The sequence below is a fragment of the Typopeltis vanoorti genome, chromosome 23, assembly GCF_054136105.1.
Source record: "Typopeltis vanoorti isolate ZY-2024b chromosome 23, IOZ_Tvanoo_1.0, whole genome shotgun sequence".
Taxonomy (NCBI): domain Eukaryota; kingdom Metazoa; phylum Arthropoda; class Arachnida; order Uropygi; family Thelyphonidae; genus Typopeltis; species Typopeltis vanoorti.
Genome location: NC_143571.1, coordinates 44,298,047 through 44,325,275, shown reverse-complemented (window position 1 = coordinate 44,325,275; position 27,229 = coordinate 44,298,047). Strand labels below are relative to the sequence as shown.

The 27,229-nt window shown below is 36.7% G+C and overlaps 1 protein-coding gene across 1 annotated transcript in view; it reads left to right on the top strand.

The window, feature by feature from the left end:
- Positions 1–27,229, top strand: part of LOC150093808 (protogenin-like) — a 497,946-nt gene that overhangs the window by 6,196 nt on the left and 464,521 nt on the right. The window lies entirely within an intron of this gene.

Here is a 27,229-nt window from a genome sequence, read left to right as displayed (position 1 = left end):
GTACATGCAGTTCCTCCTACATGTTTGACAAAACCATACATTTCATATTTAATGTTTGGATAGTACTTGGTTTATCAACCTCTACATCAGAATCTCTAAATCACCTTCATTCACCATCACTCTTTCCAGTTTAGTATCAGCAGCAGATAACTGAATATTTCCTTTCAAATTGTTTCCTATATCATTGATGTGCAAAGTAAACAGCAAAGGACCAAGCATTGAGGTTTTGCAATATTTTAAGGACATCTAATTCTTCAGCCTCTATTTTCCCTTCAGTCACTGTTACATTTGGCAATGCAATATCACCACCTAGATGGTACACCCCCTGATAATTCTCCTTTCTCCTGCACTCAGCTTCTCCATAAACCACTCTGATATCTGTCCATCAGCCATCAGCTACTTTCTTATTCAAATCACCAGATTCATATCCATCACCATTTCTTTCAATTTATGCAACAAAGTTCTATGTGGAATCCTGTCAAATGCCTTTGCAAAGTCTAGCAGTATCACTGAGTAACCATTTCCCTTATCCAACTCCATTGTCACTTTATTATAAAAAGGCTAGTTTATTGGTTGGAGTGAAATAAACCAACTCTTTCCTTCCCAAAACCATGTTGTCCCTTATAGAGTATCATATTCCTATCCATTCAGTCCTGAATTCTGTCTTTCACAAGTAGCTTTCTCTTATAATTTGCCTTGACCTCCCTTACCATACCAGTCACCCTTCTTGCTTGTGCCTTTGTATTCATGAGCATGCTGATTGCTTTTCTTTATAATTCCCTCCACAACTCTTTCTTTTTCTGCAACTCTTGTGTAATGATGCTGTTCATCCATCTAACTTCTATCTGATTTATCCTATAATATTACTTACAATTATAACTGAATATTTCTTTTATTCAGTTATAATACTGAATAAAAGAAATTTCAGTTTTTATGTAAAATATTCTTCATTAGTAGAATTTTCGCCCGAGTATCGCAGGCATCATTAGTACAAGTACAAAGGCTAATTAAACAATAACTGACATATTCACAAGGCACCAACTAAGTAGCTAAAGTAAGATAACTAAAAACTTTCCTTGAATTTCCTAAACTTATTTAAAAAAAAAAACTATATATGTGTATACAATTACAAAAGTTAGGAAAGATTAGCTGATTTATAGAGTATCTCCCACAAAGGGGGATAGACGTGGACCATCAGATCTGTTTAAGTTAGGGGAGTGAAGTAACGTTTCACATGTTTCTTTGTAAAGCCATTCCATGAGGAACTGACTTTTGTAAATGACTTTTGTCTTGTTCCAATGTCATTCACAAAAGTCTGTTCCTCATGGAACGGCTTTACAAAGAAACGTGAAATGTTACTTTGATCCCCTAACTTAAACAGATCTGATGGCCTATGTCTATCCCCTTTGTGGGAGATAGGAAAGATTAGTTGATTTATAGAGTACTATCTCCTACAAAAGGGATAGACATGGACCATCGGATCTGTTTAAGTTAGGGGAATGAAGTAACGTTTCACATGTTTCTTTGTAAAGTCGTTCCATGAGGATTACAATGTCATTCACTTTTGTGAATGACATTGTAACAAGACAAAAATCATTTTCAAGTCAGTTTTTGTTTGTCCCCTAACTTAAAATATTCTAGTTTTTCCGGTCTGCAGCTACTTACCAACTAGCCAAATCTACTTGTTGCAGGTGAGTGGGAGACTGTATTTGTCAAGCCCTAATCATTGATATCTTAAATCATAATAAATTTAGTTTAATCCTTTATCTAAGTGTAAACAAACAAAATTTGCGCCTGAATTATCTTCAGGATAATTCAGGCAACTCGTGGTAAAGGTGGCCCAAGCTATCATCACTCCTTGTCTTAGTATCTCCCATAATGCAAAGCACATCTCCTTGCAGACATGTATAATGCTGTGCATTAAGAGAAGGGCCACTACCCAGACCGGTTTCGACCTTTATTGAGGTCTCGTCAGTGGGAGCCAGACCCAGAGGTGGTGATACTAAGGCAGAAGCAATGGAGAAGTCATATTTGCCTATACGAGTTGCCAAAAGGTGTCTCACCTTATTATTAAATTACTCTGGATTTAGAGAAAGATGTTGTACGTTTTTTTCCACTTGATTAGACTATAATAAATTTAGTTTAATCCTTTATCCCAGTGTAAGCAAACAAGTTTGCACCTGAAGTATCTTGAGGCAACTCGTGGTAAAGGGGGACCAAGCTCTCATCACTCCTTGTCTTAGTATCTCCCATAATGCAAAACACATCTCCTTGCAGACATGTATAATGCAATGCATTTAGGAAGTGTTTCTCAAACTTCAGATATCTGCATACCCCTTCTTAAATTTTTATTATTACCAAGTATCCCCTTATTAAAATAAAAATAAATAAATGAAGTATATTTTGTTGTAAATGTCTATTTTATTTGAATATATGTTTGTGTGAACAAAAAATATGATTTATTTTTAATACAACAAAATTTGGAATCGGTTCCTCTTCATTTCCTGTCCATGAAAATCCACATTCAAGTAATTTATATCATACTTATGAAGATTTTTCATCTTCTTCCTAGTTGGTTCTCTAGAGATGTCAGACGACACACTGTTATCAATTTCATTTGATCCAGATGCAATATCAATGTTTTTTTGTTGCTTACAGCTACTTGTATTTGTTATATTGCTCTCTTCTGTGCGTTTTATAAATCCAGTCTTTAATCATCGATCCATACTTAAGAATTTGAAAGTTAAAAAAATTATCGTATTTACTCGAATATAACTTGCACTTTTTTTCCCCCCAAAATTAAACCTAAAAAATCATGGTGCAAGATATATGCAGGGATTTTCGGAAACTAAAGCTTCCACATATATACTGCTGTATACGTTTAAAATATTTCTTTTTTTTTCTTAATAATGATTCTATGCATTAATGATGCATAGCTGAAAATTGCCACGTACCCCCTGAAGACCTTTCACTACCCCACTTTGAGAAACACTACATTAAGGGAAGGGCCACTACCCAGACTGGTTTCGACCTTTATTGAAACCAGTCTGGGTAGTGGCCCTTCCCTTAATGCATAGCATTATACATATCCACAAGGAGATGTGCTTTGCATTATGGGAGATACTGAGACAAGGAGTGATGAGAGCTTGGTCCACCTTTACCACGAGTTGTCTCAGTCCTGAAGATACTTCGAGTGCAAACTTGTTTGCTTAAACTTGGATAAAGGATTAAACTAAATTTATTATAGTCTAACCAAGCGGAAAAAACTTCCAACCTCTTTTTTCTAAATCCAGAGTAATTTAATAATAAGGTGAAACACCTTTTGGCAACCATATAGGTAAATATGACTTCTTCATTGCTTCTGCCTTAGTATCACCACCTCTGGGTCTGGCTCCCACTGACGAGACCTCAATAAAGATCGAAACCAGTCTGGATAGTGGCCCTTCCTTAATGCATAGCATTATACATGTCCGCAAGGAGATGTGTTTTGCATTATGGGAGATACTAAGACAAGGAGTGATGAGAGCTTGGTCCACCTTTACCATGAATTGCCTCAGTCCTGAAGATACTTCAGGACTGAGGTATTCTTGTTTGCTTACACTTGGATAAAGGATTGAACTAAATTTATTATAGTCTAACCAAGTGGGGAAAAAACTTCCAACATCTTAAATTATATGGCACTTGATAAGCTTTTTTTTACTATATTACAGTGTGCGTGTGTACACACACACTAAATTCTAAGAAAGTTTACTAACTAGCTTATATTTCACTGGATTTCTAATCAGTATTCTCAAAGCATAACTGCTTGTTACTTTCTACATTTAACAATAAATTAGAGAAATAATTGAGATTGTAATTGACAAAAGAGCTAAAATCCATTAGGATTTTAGCTCTTATCTACATAAATGGACACCCATTTATGTAGGATTCGATGGAAGAAAACTAATGTGCCTTATAGAAATTGTTACAAGTCAAAGAGGCTATTTTTTTGGTCATCATTGCCTATAAAGCATTCTGAATATGGCTGCATTAATCCAGCAAAAATTTAGGAAACAGTCATCTTAAGATCAATACAACTGTAATAACTTTTTATACCTTATTAAAGGGTGACAAATTAGAATTTAAGATCTTTGAATCTAAAGTTGTAATGCAAATCTTTTGTTACAAGTCAAAGAGGCTATTTTTGACTTTTCACGATGAGTTTACTGACTCCATGGAGTCAGTAAACTCATCGTGGGAGACCCAAACATTTACAGCCGAAGAACTCACAACTGAGTCAGGCAATGAATTCCGCTCATTCACCACCCTCCAGGTGAAAAACACTCGTTCTCACACCCTTGTTAACCACACTTTTCTTTAATTTCCAGGGATGACCTCTTGTTCTTCCATCACTATCACACAGCTGAAACATTTCCCCTGCATCAATCTTATAAAAACCTTTTAGTAATTTAAATGTTTCTATCATATCCCCTCTTCTTTGCCTATCAACCAACCTCTGCAATCCTCAAGCTCTCAATCTATCGATGTAGTGAGCATATTTTACATCACTCATCAACCTAGTCACTCTGCTCTGAACCCTCTCCACAACATCCTCATCTCCAAGAAATCCAGGTGACCAGACCTGAGCACAGTAATCCAAATGTGGAAGTTCAATGCTTTATAAAGGGGAATAATAATCTCCTTATCTCTGGATGCTAGTGTGTTCCTCAATAACCACGTAATCCTATGTGTAATCTTGGACACCTTAGCAATGTGTCCCCTGAACATCATCTCCTTATCCACCAACACCCCTAGCCTCATCAATCTCTTGGAGTACTGTTCCATCAATGTTGTACACAGCCGGTAATCGTTTAATCCCAAAATGCATAACCTTACACTTTTCCACGTTGAACTGACATCCATTACCATTTGCCCATTTTGCCAGCTTATTTAAATCATCCTGCAAACTCTAAACATCAGCTTGATTTTTTATTTCGCTACCCAACTTTGTATCATCAGCAAAGAACTGAATATCTCCCCTCAAGCCATTTCCTATATCATTTCAAATTAAACAACAATGGCCCAAGCACACAATTGTCCTGAGGCATACCACTGGTCACCTGCCTCATCCTGGACTCCGATCCTCCATACAGCACCTTCTCAGGGCCGGTTTTATCATTAGGCAATTGCCTAGGGTTGACAGATTTTGCTACATAGTTCGTGGAGTAATCATATATGTATACAAATGTATTGGTTTTGATGAATAAATTTTTTTGATGTTCATAATGATATTATTTTTATAAATATCCACATGTGTAGGTGTACGTGTGCTTGTGTGAGTATGACAATATATATATAGAGAGAGACAATGTATAGGGGTGCCTAAATTTTCTTTGCCTAGGGGCATCAGATACTCTCAGACTGGCCCTGCACCTTCTGATATCTCTCCCTGAGCCATTCTCCTATCCACAACACCAGTTTAGTATCCATTCCCATCTGTTCCAATTTGCGTAAGTGTTCCACGGGGTATCCTGTCAAAAGCCTTAGCAAAATCCAGAAGTACCACTGTGTAGGCATTCCTTTGTCCAACTCAGATGTCATTCTATTATAAAAAGTTAATAGATTGTTAAGGAAGGATCTGCTTTAACAAAACCATATTGATCCCTATAGAGTATCATATCCTGATCCACCCATTCTTGAATTTTGTCTTTAACCAACTTTTCCAATACTTTTACCACCACTCCCGAGATGGTGATTGGTCTGTAATTAACTACCGCAGTTTTAGAGCCACCTTTATGCAAAGGAACTACTTTGCCTTTCCTTCCACTCCCTAGGGACCATACCAGAGTTCAAACTTAAGTTATATAACCAAGTAAGAGGCATTGACAATTCCTTTGCACATTCACGCAACACCCGAGCTGATAATCCATCTAAACCTACAGTAGTGTTTGTATTTAAATTTTGCAATATATTAAACACCTCTGATTTCTTAACTTCAATTCTCACATTAGTTATTGTTACAGGTACAGAGATATCCTCACTTGGGTGATAGACTTTTGGAAAGTGATCACTCAGTTACTCGACTATTACATCTGAATTTGTCACCTTAATACCATCAGCACCTACCAAAGTTATCCTTCCGAAGTCATTCTTCCTTTTACTTGCCACATAGCGGAAGAACTCTTTGGGATTATCCTTGATCTCCTTGGCTAAGGTCTTCTCATAATCTGATTTAGCTTTTCTTACTATGCTGGTAACCTTCCTAGCTTGAGCCTTGTACTGCTCATGGGTGTACTGATCGCCTTTCTTCTTGTACATTCTCCATAAAACATTTTCTTTTTTTTTGCAGATCAAGCTTGATACTACAGCTCATCCATCTAATGCCTACCTTGTTTGTCTTCCTGACTATGGGGACACAATCTGATATTGCTTTCCTCAGATACCCACTGATTTTATCTCATGCACTGCTAACATCTTTCCCCTGCAATATGTTCTGCCATGGGATGGCCGCAAGCTCACTCCGAAGCTTGTTATAATTGCCTAACCTGTAGTTCCATATATACCCCTTCTTAACAGAAAAATCCACAGATTTTGCAGCCTCCCAAGTCAATACCACATGATCGCTCTCTCACCAATTGGAGGTAACGAGGACACCTTACTTATGCATATATCCTAAGAACCAATGATCAGGTCCAATACTCTCACACCACGTGTCCCTTCAGTTATGTGCTGTTTCAAGTAATTATCTCGCAGAAGATGTATGAGCTCCATTTCCTTTTTGCCATGTGATATTTCCTCCTTCCAATTGATATCACCATAATTAAAATCCCCCATAATAATCATTGCACTAATTTGCTGATGCATGAATTCAATATCATCCCTTTACCCCCTGGCCTATAGCAGCAACCAACTGTATATTTGGTTGTGTTGGTCACTATTTCACACCAGACTGCCTCAAATGAACTCTCATTCACGTCTCATCTTGATGTACTACTTTCTTTGGCTGCAACACATAGCTATCATCAACAGTATTCCTCCCCCTGTTCTATCGTCCCTATCCTCCCTGGAGCAGATGGGGATAGATATAGGGTTGGTGAGATGGATAGGAGGGTAGTTGAAGGAGAGATACCAGAGAGTGGTTTATGCAGGAGTGGAGTCTAAAAAACGGCTTGTGACTAGTGGTGTACCGCAGGGCTCTGTTCTTGGACCACTGCTTTTCAATTTGTTCATCAATGATATAGGAAAGGATTTGAGAGGAAGTGTTCACTTGTTTGCTGATGATGCAAAGTTGGGTAAAGCAATTGTGAGTGCACAGGATGTCAAAATGTTACAGGGTGATTTGGATAGTTTGGAGGACTGGGCTAGGAAAAATGGATGTCAATTTAATGCGGCAAAGTGTAAGGTTATACGCTTTGGGGTGAAAAGAATAGCAGCAGTATATCGCATTGGTGGAACCGTACTCCAGGAGATTGATGAGGCCAGGGATTTGGGAGTGTTGGTGGATAGGGAATTGAAGTTTAGGGGGCACATTGCAAAAGTGACTAAATCAGCTCATCAAATCACTTGGCTTCTGAAAAATACTTTAACATACAGAGACAAACAAGTTGTTGTTCCTCTGCATCGAGCCTTGATAAGACCCCCATCTTGACTACTGTGTCCAGTTATGGGCACCAGGGTTTCTTCGTGATGGGGAGGAAGTGGAGAGGATCCAGAGACGAGTGACCAAGATGATAGAAGGTCTGTGGAATGAACCTTATGAGAATAGGTTGAAGATTTGTGGGTTGCAGAGATTGGACGATAGGCGAAGGAGGGGTGATATGATTGAGACATTCAAATTACTGAAGGGTTTCTATAAGATTGATCCAGAAGATATTTTTGAAAATATGATTGGTGGTGGGAGGACTAGGGGCCATGCATGGAAGCTGGGCAAGAGCGTGGTTGACAAGGGTGTTAGAGCTAGGCTTTTTACTTGGAGAGTGGTGAATGAGTGGAATAAGCTTCCAGAGTTCGTTGTGGGTGCTACAACCATGAATGAGTTCAAGGCAAGGTATGATTGATACTGTGTCAATGTCGAATAGTTGTTGTCGAATAGTTGTTAGGGCCTCCCTCGATGAGTCTGTCGACTCCTTGGAGTTGCCCGGAACAACAATAATAATAAATACTGTACCCATCACATTCAATTCCAGTGACCATATCTTCTGCTGACAGCCAAGTTTCATTAATGCCTACAACTTTTGGTGAGATTGCACTGACTAATGCAGAAAATTCTTCTTTCTTATTTCAAATGCTTCTTGCATTAGTATACAAAAATTGCAGATTCCCTTTAGTTCTTGTACCGGCTTTAGAACTGATATATATGTCACTAATTTCAGTAGTCCCATGCCAATTTTTATTCCCTCTATTCTGCAAATAAGGATCAACAAATATACAATCACTGCTAAAGTTTCTCTCTCTTACACTCAACCTTTTCAATTTTAGTTTCCCTGCCCAATTACTTCAACTTGTTCAGAAAACAGTAACTTCTTCAATCACTTATGACCTTCCATGTTCAGATGCAGCCCATCTCTAGCCTACAACTGTCTTTTTCCTTCAAACACACTCCAGACATCAACAAATTCTAGACCTCTTTTTTTTGCACATTCTTGCAATCATATCATTCATTATCATCGCTTGTGTACTTAACTCATAATTGTCAAAACGAGGCAGCACACACACTATCCTCCCATTGACACTTTTCTTCTTCAAAATATCTAACAATGTTCTTAAATCTTTTGCTACCTGATTTATACTACCACTCAGGTCATTTGCACTCACCAGTGTTTAGCGAATACATTTTTTATAATGTATTTGAATATTATAAAGCATTTTGATTTTTTTTTGGAAAAATATAATTTGCTATATTCATTTATGTTGGGGGGGGGTAATCTTTCCAATTTTGTTCATCTTCAGTGAATTGCTGATATTGGAAGTTGTGCCTTCTGATTGACAATCTTTCTGCAAAGATTTATTTCAATTAATACAATTTGGGAGGGGTTCATCACATAAAAGTGGGGAATTAATGATCAGTGAATCTTAGAAGTAGGAGTCATACCAGGATATTCTTGATTGGGATTAGGTCATCATGGTTTTATTAAGGGGATATCATTTATGACAAATATGCTTACCTTTAATGAAGTAATGAGGGAAATAGACGATGTTAATTGATATGAGATTTATTTGGATTTTAACAAAATCTTTGATCATATTCTACATTAAAAACCTGTCAATTAAAATGTACCGAATAGGCACTGACATCTAGTGAAATAGGTAGAAAATTGATTGATAAAATGGTAATATCGGGTAGAAATGTTTATAGGAGTAATCATTAGAGATAGAAGTGGGTACCATGGAATTGGCATTACTATCTTTTATTCTTTAGTATGTTCATAAGTGATTTAGGTAATTAAATAAAACTTATCTTTTGTTGTGAAGCTGGTAAATTGTTTGGATTATGCAAGTTTTTTATAGGATAATCTAAAGATTGGACAAGGACTTGGGGTTTAAAATTGAGTCATCATAGCTGGTGAGTTAGCTGATAGCATACAGATATAGACAAATCAGCCAGAGAAAGAGAATACGTGCTATTAGTTGATAGTGTAGTGTGAACAGTAGGTTAGTGGTATACAATGCCCTACCACGAGTCTTTGAATTTCACGGAGGCATGGCATAATAATCATCAAATTCCTGATGTGTACCATAAAGGGTTGTACAGAATACTATAATAATACTACATAATAAATTTGTTATTACTAACTTCCTGTCAAAACTTCCTCCAAATGAATGTCTTTTTTAGTCTCCAGCATTGTCTGATCTGATTTGTCTTTTAAGGCAAATAAGATCTTGGAATGCAGGAAGTTAAAGATGCAGGAAATAACTACGACTAATCCACTTAGGTCTTGGCCTCCTTCTGGAACTTTTTCTGACCATGCTGGCATCAGACATCAGTTTTGTTAACCTTTCTTCACCCATTATGTTTAACCCGGTGCTGGTGAGGTGAGAAAATGTAACAAAAGTGGTAAGGTGGGGTCCCACAGACCCACCCAAATAATGTAGTGTATTATAGGTATTATAGAAATCCATATCTTTTTAATCAATATTAGTCCTGTGGATTCTTCCTCACAGTCTTTTTCTGTATCAGACTCATGGTTACTAATTCTAAATCAATTTCACTGTCATCATCTCTGCTAAATGGCTGTTCGTCTGTCAAAGCAACATCTATAAGTTGACGTAATCTTTGTTCTTCCTGCTCGTAACTCATCTGGTAAAAAAAAAAAAAGCTATTATTCTCAAAATACCCTCTAAATATTTACGAAAATGTATTTGCTTATAGTTGGTATGTAAAAATATAGAAGACGCAGTAGTAACGATAATATTTTAGTAGAATATACATGAAAACAACTTACGTTTCGGAAGTAAATATAGTCACACTTTTGGTAAGGTGGGGTCTGGTGGACCCTAGCACACTTTACACCTTTACACACTAAACTTGCGTGCAACAGCCTATGGCGTCGAGTAGCAAGCTACGGGAGGGGAAGATATACTGAGGCATGACTTACTGCCACGCATTGTTAAAAAGTTCATCATCATCATCATCATCAAATTCCTGCCATGTACCCTCAAGGGGTGTACAGGATATGACAGTACTACATGAAAAAATTACATCATTACTAACTTCCTATCTACAATTTTCCTCCAAATCAGTCTGTTACTTGTCAAGACTCCAACATTATCAGATCTTATATTTCTATCGTCTAAGGCACTTTGTACCGTATCAATCCACCTATATCTTGGTCTTCCTCTGGGTTGTTTTCCTGCCAACCTAGCAGAGAACACTTGTTTTGTTAATCTTTCCTCTCCCATTCTATTTAAGTGACCATACCATCTGAGATTAGCTCTGCTAACGCATTCCTGGATGCTGACAATGTCAAGTTCTTTCCTAATATCCTCATTTTTAATATGATATTGCCATTGATGCCATCTGTTCACGCCTCTAATCTTTCTCAGGACTCTCATATCTGCGGTCTCTAGTCTTTGGTCAAGTGTTTTACTTCTGACCCAGCTCTCAGATCCATAAGTTAAAATTGGTTTGAACACAGTCTTGTATACAGCTAATTTAGTGTTCCGACTAATTTCTTTCTTATTCCATATGAATTTATTCAATTGACTTCCCACCATACCAGCTTTGCTGATTCTGTTGTCTATTTCTATATTTAGTTTGCCATCTTCAGTAAAAATTGTGCCTAAGTAGCTGAAATGTTTTACTTGTTCCACAGGTTCTCCATTCACAACACAGTTGACATTTTCAATGATTCTGCCTATTTTCATTGTCTTTGTCTTTTTATTGCTGACCTTCATACCATATCTATTACAACAGCTATTCAATTTAGTCAGAGAATCTTGCAGACTTGTAGCGGATTTATTTAGAAGTATAACATCATCCGCATAAAGCAAAGAGCTGACATTAACATCTCCAATTTTGATATCATGTTTAATACCACTTTCCTTCATAATGTGATCCATATAGATAATGAATAACAGAGGGGATAACGTACATCCTTGTCTCACACCAGATTTAACATTAAACCATCTTCCTGTACTTCCTTCAATTCTAACTGCTGACTCACAACTCAAATAAAGACTAAGTATTGCTTGATATAATGCCCCATTGACACCATATAACTGCAGCGTATTGAATAGCTTCTCTCTTGGCACCTTGTCATATGCCTTTTCCAAATCGACAAAACTTAAATACAGATCTTTGTTATATTCCCATGCTTTCTCGACTATTTGTCGTAAAGTGAAGATCTGATCCTGACAGCCTCTATTTGGCCTGAATCCAGCTTGTTCTTCACCAAGCTTTTCTTCCACAATTCTTCTCAACCGTTTCTCAAGTATACTTGCATAGATCTTGCCAGGAACACTCAGTAGGGAAATACCTCTGTAATTCTCACATTCAGTTTTATTTCCCTTTTTATATATGGGTACTATGAGAGCTCTACTCCAATCATCGGGAATTCGTCCCTCTGTCCAGGCTTTCTGAACTATGCAGTGCAGCCACTGTAAGACTCTTATACCACCATACTTCAGCATTTCTGGTCGAATATCATCTACTCCTGCTGCCTTTCCACATTTCAAGCCTTTGATGGCTTTTTCTACTTCAAGTATGGATATGTATTCCTGACTGCATGCCTGGTCAGTGTTTTTTATCACTGTGCTGTCATCACTGCTTGTTTCATTTAGCAGTTTTTCAAAGTAATTACTCCATACTTCAAGGATATCTTTTTCTCCTGTTTTCATTTCACCTTTATCATCTCTAATTCCTTTTACAGCACTCTTTCCTCCATTCCTAAGCTTCTTCAACAACCTCCAGAATATTTTGCCACCTTCTTGATATTTATTTTCTATATTCTTGCCAAAGTCCTCCCATGACTTTTGTTTAGCTAGTTTTACACACTGTTTAGCTTTCTTACATTTGTCTCTGTATTCTGTAAGAGTAAAAGCTGACTTATTTGCCAGGAACTTTTGATATGCTTTCTTCTTTTCCTTCACTGCCTCTTTAACTTCCTGTGTCCACCAGGGAGTTCTGATTTTTTTTATCTTTGCACACAACCTCACCACATGCCTCTCTGGCAGAATCAATCAATGTTTCCTTCAGAGTTTGCCACTGAATCTCCAAGGTTTGATTCCTGTTCTCAAACTCTTTCATTTTCTTTTCAATAATATTTCTGTATTTTAGTCTACAGTTCATATCTGAGAGCTGCTCAACTTTTATTCGCTTTAAAACTTTCTTACAAGTTATTCTTTTCAATATGAAATTCAATTTTATTCTGCTCAAGACTAAATAGTGATCACTTCTAATTTCAAATCCTCTGTACACTCTGGTGTCCTGCACCAGGGAGAAAACATCACTATCAACAATAGCATAGTCAATGAGACTTTTCTTATTCCTAGAATTCCTAAAAATTCCTAAAAGGGGTGCTTAAGGGTCAAAGCTGTATAACTGAGAGGAGACCTCCACATAGCCTTTAAAGGAATGCGGAGAACCGACCAGGGCTTCTGACCTAATGTCCAATCCTCACCTTCTCGTGGTGCACCCTGTTGGGTATCTACTTTGATACTGAACGAACGAGGATGGGCTGGCAATTTGGGATTTAGCCGACCAAATTGTATTCTTATTGGTTAAACCAAAATAAAAAATGATGGTACAACATGATTGTTAAAAAGTTAAGTCAATTTAAAATCTTTGGGGTCTGTGACACCCCACCATACTAACGCCGGGTTAAGTGCCATATCACTTAAACATAATATGTGAAGAAAGGTTAACAAAATGAGATCAGCTCTGCTAACACGTTCCTGAATGCTAACAATGTCATGTTCCTTTCTGATATCTTTGTTTTTCACATGATTCTGCCATTAATGCCATCTATTCATTATATTTTTAATTTTTCTGTGATATCTAGTCTTTGGTAAACTGTTTTTTTTTAACTGAACAAAGTTCCAGAAGTCAAATTGATTTGAACACTGTCTTGTATACTGCTAATTTAGTGTTTACATGAATTTCTCTTGTTTCCTATGTATTTATTCCATACCAGCTTTGCTTATTCTCTTGTCTATATCCATTTTTAATTTTCCATTTTTTTTCCTTAAAATTGTTCCTGAATAGCTGAAATGTTTTACTTGTTCTATCATCATCATCATCATGAATCATGGGCTCACTGCCCGTTGATGTCTGATGCCTGTTTCACTATCTTCTTCCACCTTTCTTTGTCCAGTGCACAGTGTCGCAGTTTTTGTACACCCATTCCACACCAGTCTTTTATATCGTCTATCCATTCTCTGTATGGTCTACCTCTTCTGTTTAAACCATCCAAAATACCAAACATAAATGTCTTTATCTTCCAGTCCTCACTCATTCTACAGATGTGTCCAAATAATTGCAGCTTCCGTTTTATAATCTTCTGCATTAGATTCTGTTTTGGTTGTATCTTCTGATAGAGCTCTTCATTGGTGATTTTCTGTACCCATCCTATTCTTAGAATCTTCCTGTAACAAGTTCTTTCAAATGACAAAATTCTTTTTCTTGATTCCTTATTTATTACCCACGTTTCAGATCCATACAGTACACCGCTGAAGATACGTTTCCAATACTCTTAGTTTTGTTTGCAGACTGATCACTTTACTTTTCCAGATGTTATCCACGGCCTTCAGATTTGTTCTTCCCTTTGCAATCCTGATCTTTATTTCTTTTTTACAGTCCAAGTCATATGTCAGTTTACTTCCCAAATATGTGAATTGTTCTACATTTTCTATATCAGTTTCATCCACTTGTATCTTTTGTTTCATGTTCTTCTCACCAAATACCATTGTCTTTGTTTTTTCAAAGTTCATAACAAGTCCAAATCTCTTCTCTTCCTCATTTAACAGTTTCAGTGTTTTTTGTAGTTCTCTTTCGTCTTCTTCAATAATAACAATGTCATCTGCAAATCTCAGATTGTTAATTCTCATTCCGTGTACAGATGTTCCTTTGGCATCTTCTTTCATTTTATCCATTGCTCTTTCTAAATGTGCGATGAAAATGCTTGGTGATATTGGGTCCCCCTGTCTAGTACCTCTGCTTGTTTTAAACCATTTCCCCAAATCATCACCTATTCTAACTGCTGCAACTGCATTCTGGTAAACATCTTTTAATATAGCTATTAGTTTTTTATCAATTCCATAGGATTCTAGAACTGCTAATGTCACTTTCTGGTCAATACTGTCAAATGCTTTCTGAAAGTCAACAAAGCAAGTATATATGTTTTTGTTTTTTCTCCTAGCTTTCTCTGCTATTAACCTCATTGTCAAAATCTGTTGAATTGTAGTTCTATCCTTCCTAAATCCTGCTTGCTCGTCTGCAAGGTATGCTTCCAATTGTGTTCTCAATCTTTCTGTCAATATGATCATCATCACTTTACCAAGGTGACTTATCAAGGCAATTGTTCTATAATTTTTACATTCTAGCTTATTTCCTTTTTTGTATAATGTTACTAATATTGATTTCACCCACTCCTCTGGCATTTTCCCTTCTTTCCATACCATATTGCATAGTTGGTGCATTTCTGTAACCATACTTTCACTACCATATTTAATCATTTCTCCAGTAATGTTATCGTTACCAGGACTCTTGTTGTATTTTAGCTGTCCTATTGCTTTTTCTACCTCTCCTCTTAAAATGTCCATATCATGCTCATTACCTCGTGGTGATATCTGCTTCAATTCTTCAGTGAGTTTCTCAATGCTATCTGAATCTAGTTTTTCTTCATATAACTCACTACAGTATCTTGTCCACCGTTGTACAATTTTTTCTTTATTCATCAATACTTTGCCCTTTTCATCTTTAATTGTGGTCTGTTTTGGTTGCCACTTTCTATTAATGGTTCTGATCATTTTGTATACCTCCCTTGTTTTACGCTCTCCATAGTACTGTCCTATATTGTTGCATTGGGCTTCTAACCATTTCATTTTATCCATTCTGACTGCTTTTTTCACCTCATTACACTTTCTTCTATATTGCTCTTCTATTTGTTCTGATGTATCCCTTCTTATCTTCAGCATTCTTTTCTTCTGTACTAACTTCAGTGTTTCTTGTGTAATCCATTTCTTCTTGATTTTCTGTTCTTCTGGTACTGTTTCTTCAACTGCGTCTTCTATCGCCTTCATTACTCTTTTCACTCTTAAATTTGAGTTTTTTTCTTTCTCCACACTTTTAAGTTTCTCTGCTAACACTGTTCTCTACCTTCTTCCTATTTCTGCTTCACTTATTCATGCTGTATCTCTTCTATTCTGATGTTGGGGTTTATATTTCTTTTTCAGTTTCATCTTGATGTTTGCAATCACTAAACTATGGTCCGAGTCTATATCCGCTCCTCGAAAAGTTCGACATTGCTGTACTGATGTTATCCATCTTCTTTTAATCATAATCATATCAATCATGTTTTTGGTTTTCCTATCATTTGATCGCCACGTCCATTTTCTACACTCCTTTTGTTGGTATCTTGTGTTAGAGATCATCATCTCGTGGTCCACAGCAATTATTTTCCCCTGACTTTTTCCCAACCATCATTGTCTATTCCAACTTTGGCATTCCAATCTCCTTCAATAATTAGCACATCTTGCTTTGGTATTGTTTCTATTGTTCCTGTCAGATCTTTGTAGAATAAGTCAATATCCTCATCTGTGCTGTCAGATGTGGGTGCATATATCTGGACTATTGATATGTTGAATGGCTTTGCCGGAAATCTTGCTACCATGATTCGTCCATTTACTGGTTTATAGCCTAACAGTGCCTCTCTAGCTCTTTTGCTGAGAAGGAAGCCAACTCCTGCTTCGTGCATGGTGTCATGTCCTGACCATATTACTTCGCATCCATTGATCTCTCCAGATGATGTCCATCTCATCTCTGCCAATCCTAGTATATCCCACCGATATCTCTTCATTTCCTCACGAAGTAGTTCTAACTTGTTCTATAGGTTTCCCTAATGGGATGCAACTGATGTTTTCCATGTTTCTTTTACAGTATTCTATATTCTTATCAAAGTCTTTCCATGATTTTTGTTTAGTTACTTTTACAAGTTGTTTTGCTTTCTGACATTTCCCCCTATTTTCTCTGAGTATATGTTGACTTGCTTGCTAGGAACTTTAAACATGCTTTCTCCTTTTCCAGAATCATCTCTTTAACTTCCTGTATCCACTATGGAGTTCTGATGTTTCTATTTCTGCAGTTTCACTACATGCCTCAGTGGCTGAATTTAATGCTTTCTTCCTAGTCTTCTACTGAATCTTTAAGGTTTGGTTTTTATTTTCAGTTGCTTTAAATTTTTCTTGAATAATATGTAGATATTTGAGTGTACATTTCTCCTGTAAAAGCTGCATGACTTTTGATTTCTTTTTTAAAATGTTTTTATGCATATTCTTATTTTTATTATGAAGTTCACTTTATCCTGCTCAAGACTAAATGGTAATCATTTTCAATTTCAGATCCTGATACTTTTGTCCTGAACAGTATGAAAATATTGCTATCGGCAGTAACATACTTTATCTTCTCCACATGAATTTGTGTGCACATCTTTATTAGGAACATGGTATTAATTGTGACAAACCGTTGCCCTCAAATTGAGCAATTATTTGCCATTATTATTATTATTAGCTTTTAGTCTTTTTTCAAAACATTTCTATATGTGTGTCATTTATTTGATACTCTGTTTTGGATTCCCAGTAAACAACTACTTTTTCCTTGTGTCAGCTGCCTTTTCCTATTCAAAAAATTCCTCTCCTTTAGTAGAACCTTCTGTGAGATCACATGAACAAATAAGTCTCATTCATTTTTGTGGTAAGTTTTTTTTTTTTTTTTCACTTGGTTATACATTAAATTAAACTTTCCAATAAATTGTTTTTTAATCCTTTATCCAAAGATAAGCAAACAAAGCTTTCACATGAAGTACCATCCTGACTAGGCTACTATTCTATAGAAATGACTTGACATCAATTGCCTTTTAATCATAATGCAAAACGCACATCCTTTTGGATGTGCATATTACTATGCATTATTGGGAAGGGCCAGTACTCAGATCTGAAACCTTTATTAAGGTCTCATATGGGAAATATGACTTCTGCATTGATTCAACCTTGGTATCTCTTCTTGGTCTGGCTCTCACTGATGAACCCTCAGTAAAGATTGAAACCCGTCTAGGCAGTGTCCCTTTCCATAATGAATAGACATTATACATGCTTGAAAGGATGTGTGCTTTGCATTATGGGATATTAAGGCAATTCATGTGAAGTCATTAGTCTCTATATACAGGTAGCTTAATCGTGAAGATGCTTCATGTGCAAACTTTGTTTGATTACACATGGATAAAAGGATTAAACAAGAATATAATTTTTTGACAAGTTTAATTTAAGTCTCATTCATTGTCCAATTCTCTATTTTGATATTTGCCTATATCATTCTCTAAATTTCCCGCCATTTAAGAAGATTGTGTTTAGTGTTGAATAATACAGCTGCCACTTGGTTTCCTGACTGCAATTGCCTGAACATAACATCTTATAGTTATTATTTAAAAGATGCTTTTTTTTTTTTTTTTTTGGTCTTTTAAGTAATACCAATTATATCTGTGTTGTTTCTCTAATTCCTTTGCTAGTTTCACCTTTTTTTTCCTCCCATTGATATGTTATTTGTTTATTATTCTTATCTTGAATTCTGCTGATGCTATGTTTGAATTTATTTCAGACATTTACTGTTTGCCCTGTTCTCTGATGAAAACAGCTGTGGACCTGTTTCATGGAGGAGGGGAGCTCTCCAGCTGGCATGGCATTTATTATTTTGCATTATATTTATTTTAAGCCATTAGAGAATATATTTTGGTCAGCTAAATCCCAAATTGCCAGCCCATCCTCATTTGTTCAGTATCTTGGCAGACATCTCCTTTATGGGATGCACCATGAGAATGTGAAGACTTGAGAGCAGAAGGTCCAGTCAGTTCTTCACATTTCTTTAAAAGGCTATGTGTAAGCTTCCTACCAGTTAGCACTGATCCTTAAGCAACTTCTGTAATAATAATAATAAGACAACTACTGAGGCTTAAGGAAGCTTCACTTGTAGGAGAGATGTTTGATACTATTTATACAAGGCTAAGTCAGGCCAATATTGCTTATAGATCCCAGCTTGACTACCAAGTTAACATGTCAAGAAAATGAATGGTATTTAGAAAAATTGACTAAATGCATAGAGGAATAGAATTTTTTTTTTATAACAGTTAGAAGAATTGGTTGGCTATTTGTAATCTAATGAATTTATCTAATAAGAGATGGAGAGGGGATTTAATTGAAGTTTGTAAGTTGGTTCAGGACATTTAGATGCAGAAGTTTGCCTAATCCGCATCTGCTAGAGAGTGAAATAATTTTTTTTTCATTCTTCACACACACACACACACATATATATCAGGGGCGAATGCTGGTCTTGAAATTCACGTTTGCTCTTGTTATCATTCAGGGAGTGAGAGGTGTGATTGAAGTCTGATTAGCAAAATAATAAATTACTGACCATTTAAAACTATATATTTAGAAATTTATATACATTTAATCATATAAATACATCATTTATTTTACAAATGATATTCTATCTTTTTCAATTTATCTATTTGAATACAAATTCTACCCTACGGTTCTTCTTTATGAACTGGTCAATAACATCGTCATAAAAAGTAGGTTGTAACTTAATTTTCCCAAGCACACGCACACTTGTAAAGGCCGGCTAGAGTTACTTTGATTGCATATGGCTGTGTTTAAGAAGGGAGCGGAAATGGCTATACATGCACATGAAATCACAATCAAAGGACGATACTTGCTCGTCTAGTCAAAGCTCCTACAACCGAGCAAGCCAAGGTAGCTTTGACTAGACGAGCAAGTATCGTCCTTTGATACACAACGCAAAGCTCAATTATTGCCACGCAAGCTTAAGACATCTTCTGTCTACAAAAATAAAAGCCTAAATTGAATGCTTATAAACGCATGCATTTATTAACGAATAAATATTACTTCTTTCTCAATTAATGAGCTTGCGCAGCAAGCATGGAGGATTCGCCACTGATATATATATATATATATATATATATTTATTTATTTTCAAAGGCACTACTGTTTTCATCTTTCTAGAACACTTCATTGGGTGCATAATACATAGAATTAAAAAAAATCCATAAAAAACATTATTTAGGTACATTACCAAAGTTCTAAATTATTAACAGATTGTTCACATTAGAATGAATTTGCAAACTAGCTGCGTTGTTGTTCTCGTGCACGAATATGTGGTCTCGTGACCCTTTCACTGTCCAATTTAATACTGTCAAAATTTTATGGACCACTGCAATAAGCCAGCCATTCTACAAAGAATATTTCTATCTGGAATAAATTTGGCTCCAAATACCTGTTGCTGATGATTATTCACCACTTGAAACAGTGTTGAAACTGAAACTCATTGACTACACTCTTAGGGAATAATCAGGATACTGGATTGAATATTTTTGTTACATTGAGGTTGCATGAATTTAGAATGCATCAGTAAGTGTAAAAAATATCAGAATTAAAGTGGTTACTTTGTAAGACATGTTGCCCAAATCTTGGTGTTTAGGCTTATACATTGATTCTCATCACTTTTTTGAGTTGTTCCGAACGGAACATTTTATTTTGGTTCAAAACTGTTTCAATCCCTGTTCTGAAGAAACCATTGATTCAGCTAGGTAGGTATGTGGTGAAGTTGTTTACTAGGACAGAAAAATCAATTCCATGGTGGATCTATAAAGCTGCAGGCAATACTGGAAAAGAAGGAAGGAAGCAAATTGAAAGTTCTTAGCCAAGTAACTTGGCAGATGCCCTTAAGCAATTACAGAGAAAAAAAAATGTAAAAACTCAACAAAAGTCATGGGAATTTTGGTAAGAGTATAGAAGATAAATATCAGGAATGTGGAAAAGTTTTGGACATTGAAAAAGCTTTGAAGTAAAGGAAAGAGTACTACTTTAAAAGCAATCAGATAGGGGACACGAAAACTGAAACTAAAGGTATTCTGGATATCCAGAGTAATTATTTTGAGTCTGTTTAAATGAAACCAGTCTGTGCGGTTAGGCCTAGTGGCTGTCCATTTCGCAACCATATGCCTGGGGAAGGAGTGTCCTAGATTCAATTCTCGTCAGTGACGTGAGGAGCTGAAGGATCTTCCTCAGCCACGGTCTTGGGCGTGGACAGTAGGGTTTTCCCCCCAGTTTATCCTGGGGTTTTTCATCCTGCAAAGCAGGCAAACTGGCCTCAAGAACTCAACACTACAGGACATAGGATACACCGGATGTAGGGCTGACCACCTTATCCTGTGAATGGTTTGAGGTCCGATGATTAATAAACCCTCGACACCACAAGGTAAAAGAGGGTAAAAGGAAGATGAGATGAGATTAAATGAAACCAGCAGCAGAACACTGATAGAAAATATTCAAGAGGAATCCAATTGGGAATACATATTGTACACCCACACTTCATAGAACTGACCTTGGCAATGTACCAAGAATAGTCAATTCATGTTGAAGGGGAGAAAGAAATAAAGGATGTACGAATTGGTCACTGACATGCGAAATCGCGTGCTTTATACATAAATTTTCTGACTGTAGTACAAGCAAAATAGTTACTACTTTAAGAACTAGAATTTTCATTAAAAAAAAGCTAATTTTCCGACGTATAATAATAAACAGTCTGTGCAGTTAGCCTAGTGGCTTTGCGCTTCCCAATCTTATACCTGGGGAAGGAGTGTCCTAGGTTTGATTCCCGTCGACGACATGAGGAGCTTAAGGATCTTCCTCAGTCTTAGCCAAGTTTGCTGGTCTTGGGCAGTAGGGTTTTTTTATGCCAGTTTATCTGAGGTTTTTCATCCTGCAAGCAGGCAAACCGGCCCCGTGAACACACAGGATACAGCCATAGGATATAGTATGGCAAGGAAGGCAACGGGAAACCACCTTGCTCATAATCATCTTCCTGGTATGGTAGCATATAGCTCCCCCCCCCCTCCTGGCCGTATGGCAGAAGGGAATAGATAGATAGATAATAATAAACACTCATCTCACGAAACACATTGATTACTCTAATATTGGAATGGATTCTCCTTCTTCTGACATGTGTCGAAGGGTCTTGCATCTGTGGGCATACAGTATCAATACTTAATTTAGGAAAAATATATCAAAAGCCTGAGATGTGGACAAGTACCTGGAGTAGGATATTCAATCAGAAAGAGTCGAATGTGAAAGTATAAAAGTTTCCTAATGGGTACATACTAGCCTGTTTATTTCAACTTCACACCACACATATTCAAAACCTGTGTATGCATTATCGATTCCACATTTTGTGGGCACAATCCCCCCCCCCCCCTCTTTTCACATTTCGATCCTTCCAAAAAATTATTATTATTACATGACACCTCCAAGGAGTCCAAAGACTCATCAAGTCCACCAATTACAACTACTTTAATCATCTACACCAGGCATGGCCAACTTCATTCTATATGAGGGCCAATACATGAGGAGTGGTAGCGTTACAGGCCACAGAACTTAGACACTTTTACACAGAACTTAAATAAAAATAAACTCTGCATTTTTTTCAAGGCAATAGTTATATGTATTGAATTACTATATTTGTTAACTCATTTTACTACTGGGAGAACAATATAAAATACTTGATTGATTTAAATATATGTTGTTAAATTAAATTTAATTACATATTTCTGGTTTTTTTTACATGTAACACTATGTTGCAAGTTTTACATACAACAAACGATGCCAAGTGTAATCTTTTTTGTATTGATGCTGGTTTAGTAAAAATAGATTTCTGAGCACTAACCTTTCTCTTCAAATTACGTACAATTTTAGTACGTACTTGTCCAACGTATTCTTGGTATTTAGCGGCATGATATCGTATGTAGTGGCGTTTGAGGTTATATTCCTTATGCACAGACAATACTTGCATACACATAAGTCACTGTGTTTTGTTGTCGTTATTGTTTATAAACAGAAATTCATTTTCCCATTTCTCCTGAAATGACTTGTTTTCTTCACAGATCTTATGTTTTTTACTCATAGTGCACAAAGGCTGAAGTAATTGACCAGGGGACACAAACTGATACAATAACACTGTTAACTGTGAAACTGAGTCTCTGAAACTGATCATTGTAACCAGAGCAAAGCAAATGACTTTCAATGATGTGTTACTCTGGAGCGCATAGAAATCTACCACTCGCACAGAGAAGTAGAAGATTTTATAAATTGAGTAATCTTTTTAAAGCAATTGTGATTCTGTGTTGAGAATATAAATTGTTTCCATCATCAGAAATAATGAATATAACTAGTATATCAATCAGAATATCTGCGGTCGAAACTAATAGCTAACTTGATAATATATATAATTTAATATAGTTTTCATCCTGCTGTTGGCCACCTATGATCTACACCAATGGCATCTACCGCTGACCATCACCACTAGTATTTTTACAGACAATCACAAACATCCATGCCCACGGCGGAATTTGAACCAGCAGCCTTTTGGCTGGAGAGTGGATACACTAACCACTTGGCCAACCAGGCCAGCTGATTATATATTCTTCTATTTCTGTTCCCAACATCATATCTTCCTCAGACAACCAAGTTTGACTTATTCTTATCTTTGGGCATACTGACTCAATCAATGCAACAGACTCAGTTCTCTTGTTTCGAATACTCCTTACATTTGTGTGCAAACATAACAATCCCTCTGTTTTTGAGGCCATTCTACCAGTACCAACATTCTCAATTCTAGCTGCTATACCACACCTCTCTTGAGTTTGACCACTGCAGTTTCCCTGATCCTGACTCTGATTTCCATTGCTACCTGTCTCATCCTTACCTTTATGCATTCCATCACCTGGTGCTGCTGCAACCACATCTTCAACCTCATATCCATCTTCCTCCTGTTGTACAATCTGTTTAGTTGTGCTATCCTGCTTCAGGCAGTTGAATTCCAGATAATTGGAGCAAAGCTCTCATAGTTTGCATTTGTAAGAAGGGAAATAAAACAACATGAGAATTACAGAGGAATTTCTCTACTAGGTGTTTTGGTAAGATTTATGGAAGCATACTCGAGGAGATGCTAAGAAAAATTGTGTAAAAAAAACTTGAACATGCTGGGTTAGCTGGTTTTCATTTTACAATAAATAGTTGAAATCCTAAAAATATAACAAGGATCTCTACTTAAGTTAATGATAGTACTCTCCATTCATCCTATTCATTTGACAAACCATGCAGTACTCAGACATCCCAAGCTTTTAAAATCAGCAGTCCTTAAACATTAATTAATTTCCATATCATCTTTCACTGAGATGAGGACAACCTGGTCATCTTCATCGCAGTCTTGCCTTTTTCTCTCACAAAGGGATCTTCGCTCACCTACCCTTATCTTCAGTAATACACATCACTAGACAGGATCAGATCTCTTTCTCTTCTTGGATTGCATTTATCTTCAGCCCCTCTAGGCTGAAGCCTATATAAATAAATAAATAAATAAAAAAACTAGGCATCCTCTTCTGCTTAAGATGCTGTTTTTCACTCATGCAGCTATGCAAATCCCATATATCCCCATCCTTAGAATACTACTCAAATTTGGAGTGGTGCTTCTGAAACCTCTCTAATTCTCCATGCTGTCTGGAGAAGAGCAATTTGCTCATAGGTGATCCATCCTTTACAGACTCACTTCAACCTCTATCTTACAGATGCACTGTTTCAGCTGATTGAGAGTCAAAGAATCTGACTTTAATCATTTCCTTGTTATAAGGGAATCAGTGAATAGTCTAATTAGATATACCAAGCTAACATCACTCCTATCTCAGTATCTCCCATAATGCAAAACACATCTCCTTGTGGATATGTATAATGTTATGCATTAAGGCTCCCACTGACGAGGCCTCAATAAAGGTCAAAACTGGTCTGAGTAGTGGCCCTTCCCTTAATGCATAACATTATACATATCCGCAAGGAGATGTGTTTTGCATTATGGGAGATACTGAGATAGGAGTGATGTTAGCTTGGTCCACCTTTGCTACGAGTTGCCCAGTGTTGTACTAACTTACCTCAGTCCTGAAGATATTTTCAGGCGCAAACTTTGTTTGCTCACACTTGGATAAAGGATTAAACTAAATTTATTATGATATAATGACCCACTGACACCATACAACTGTAGTATTTTGTATAGCTTCTCACTTGGCACCTTGTCATATACCTTTTCCAGATCTATAAAACTTAAATACAGATCTTTGTTATATTCCCATGATTTCTCAACAATTTCTTGTAAAATGAAAATCTGATCCTGACAGCCTCTGTTTGGCCTGAATCCAGCTTCTTTTTCACCAAGCTTCTCTTCCATAATCCTTCTCAACCATTTCTCAAGTATACTTGCATAAATCTTAACAGGTACACTCACTACAGAAATACTGCTGTAATTCTCACATTGTTTTATTTCCTTTTTTATATATGGGTACTATGAGAGCTCTACTCCCATCATCTGGAATTCGTCCCTCTGTCCAGGCCTTCTGAGCTGTGCAGCCACTGTAAGACTTTTATACCTCCATACTTGAGCATTTCTGGTCGAATATCATGTACTCCAGCTGCTTTTCCACATTTCGGGCTTTCGAATGGCTTTTTCTACTTAAAGTATGGATATGTATTCCTGATTGCATGCCTGGTCAATGTTTTTTTTTACCACTTTGCTGTCACTGATTGTTTCATTTAGCAATTTTTCGAAGTAATTACTCAGTACTTCAAGGATATCTTTTTCTCCAGTTTTCATATCACCTTTATGATCTCTAATTCTTTTTACAGCACTCTTTCCTCCATTTCTGAACTTCTTCAACAACCTCCAGATTATCTTGTAACCTTCTTGATATTTATTTTCTATGTTCTTACCAAAGTCTTCCCATGACTTTTGTTTTACTTTCTTGCATTTGTCTCTGTATTCTCTAAGAGCACAAACTGACTTATTTGCCATGCTCTCCTCTTTTCCTTCACTGTCTCTTTAACTTCCTGTGTCCACCATGGAGTTCTGATTTTTCTATTCTTGCAGACAACCTCACCACATGCCTCTCTGGCTGAATCAATCAATGTTTTCTTCATGATTTGCCACTGACTTTACAAGGTTTGGTTCCTGTTCTCAAAGTCTTTCAGTTTTATTTCAATAATGTTTGTGTATTTTAGTCTACGGTTTACATCTGAGAGCTGCTCATCTTTTATCTGCTTTAAAATTTTCTTGCATGTTCTTCTTTTCAATATAAAATTCAATTTTATTCTGCTCAAAACTAAATGGTGATCACTTCCAATTTCAAATCCTCTGTACACTCTAGTGTCTTGCACCATGGAGAAAACATCACTATCAACAATAACATAGTCAATGAGACTTTTCTTATTTCTTGCCTCTTCTCTCCATGTGAATTTGTGTGCATTTTTATGTAGTAACATTGTGTTAGTAATCACCAGTCCATGTCCTGAGCAGAAATCCAACAGGTATTTGTCATTATTATTGGCCTCAATTTTCCCAAAATATTTTTGTATGGCTGACAATCATTTCCTACTGTATTTAGATCCCCAACAAGGACCAATTTTTCATTGTGTCAGTTGCTTTCTCTAAAGCCTCAAAACATTCTTCCACTTCTACCTTAGTAGAACCTTTTGTGGGACCATAGGCACAAATAAGTCTCATTGTCCAGTTTCCCATTCTGATATTTGTCTGCATCACTCTGTTTGAAATTGCCTCCATTCTAGATTAGCCTCGTGTCATCTCCTATCTAGGAGGTTGGCTAACATGATGTAACTCATGATTGACTATGGGCATAACGACATGTGGTGAGGACCCTATCTCTTCGACATATTGTAAGTATTCATGGCTGTAAATCCATGTGTGTTCACATGGCCAGTTTGCCTGTTCTATGGTACGAAAAACCCGAGTTTCTAGGTGAAAAAAAAAAAAAATCCTACCTCTGTATGAGACTGACTAACTCACCTTTAGTTGAAAGAGACGTTCATATAAATTTAACTCTTAAACCAGAATATTGGACTTTAAGCCATTGCTTTCATTGTGTGATCAAGTGAATAGTATTCTCCTCTTTGCAGTCAGCAAGTTGACTTGAATCTCAGTGCAGAATGGATGTCTGTGAAAGTCTTTAGCTTGGTTAAATTTTGTTTTGCCATGTAAGGCATCTACCCCTATTTATTAAAAATCTGAAATAAATCGAAAAAATGGATGTAATGGACATGCGGGATATAATGGATATAATCTATGCTGGATGTGCTAACCACCCGGCCTGGTTGGCCAAGTGGTTAGCTTATCCACTCTCCAGCCAAAAGGCTGCAAGTTCAAATTCTGCCCTGGGCTTGGATATTTGTGATTGTCTGTGAAAAATACTAGTGGTAGTGGTTGGCGGTAGATGGCATTGGTGTAGTTGTGGTTCATTGTAGTTGGTGGATTGTGGGTTGTGGAGATAGAGAGCTGTAGAGTAGATGCCTTCCCTTGATGAGTCTTTGGACTCCCTGGAGGTGTCAAGTAATAATGGATATAATGGACATGCTGTGAGACTGGCATCTTGCGATTCATGTTTTGAATGTAATTAATTGATCTTCTCTT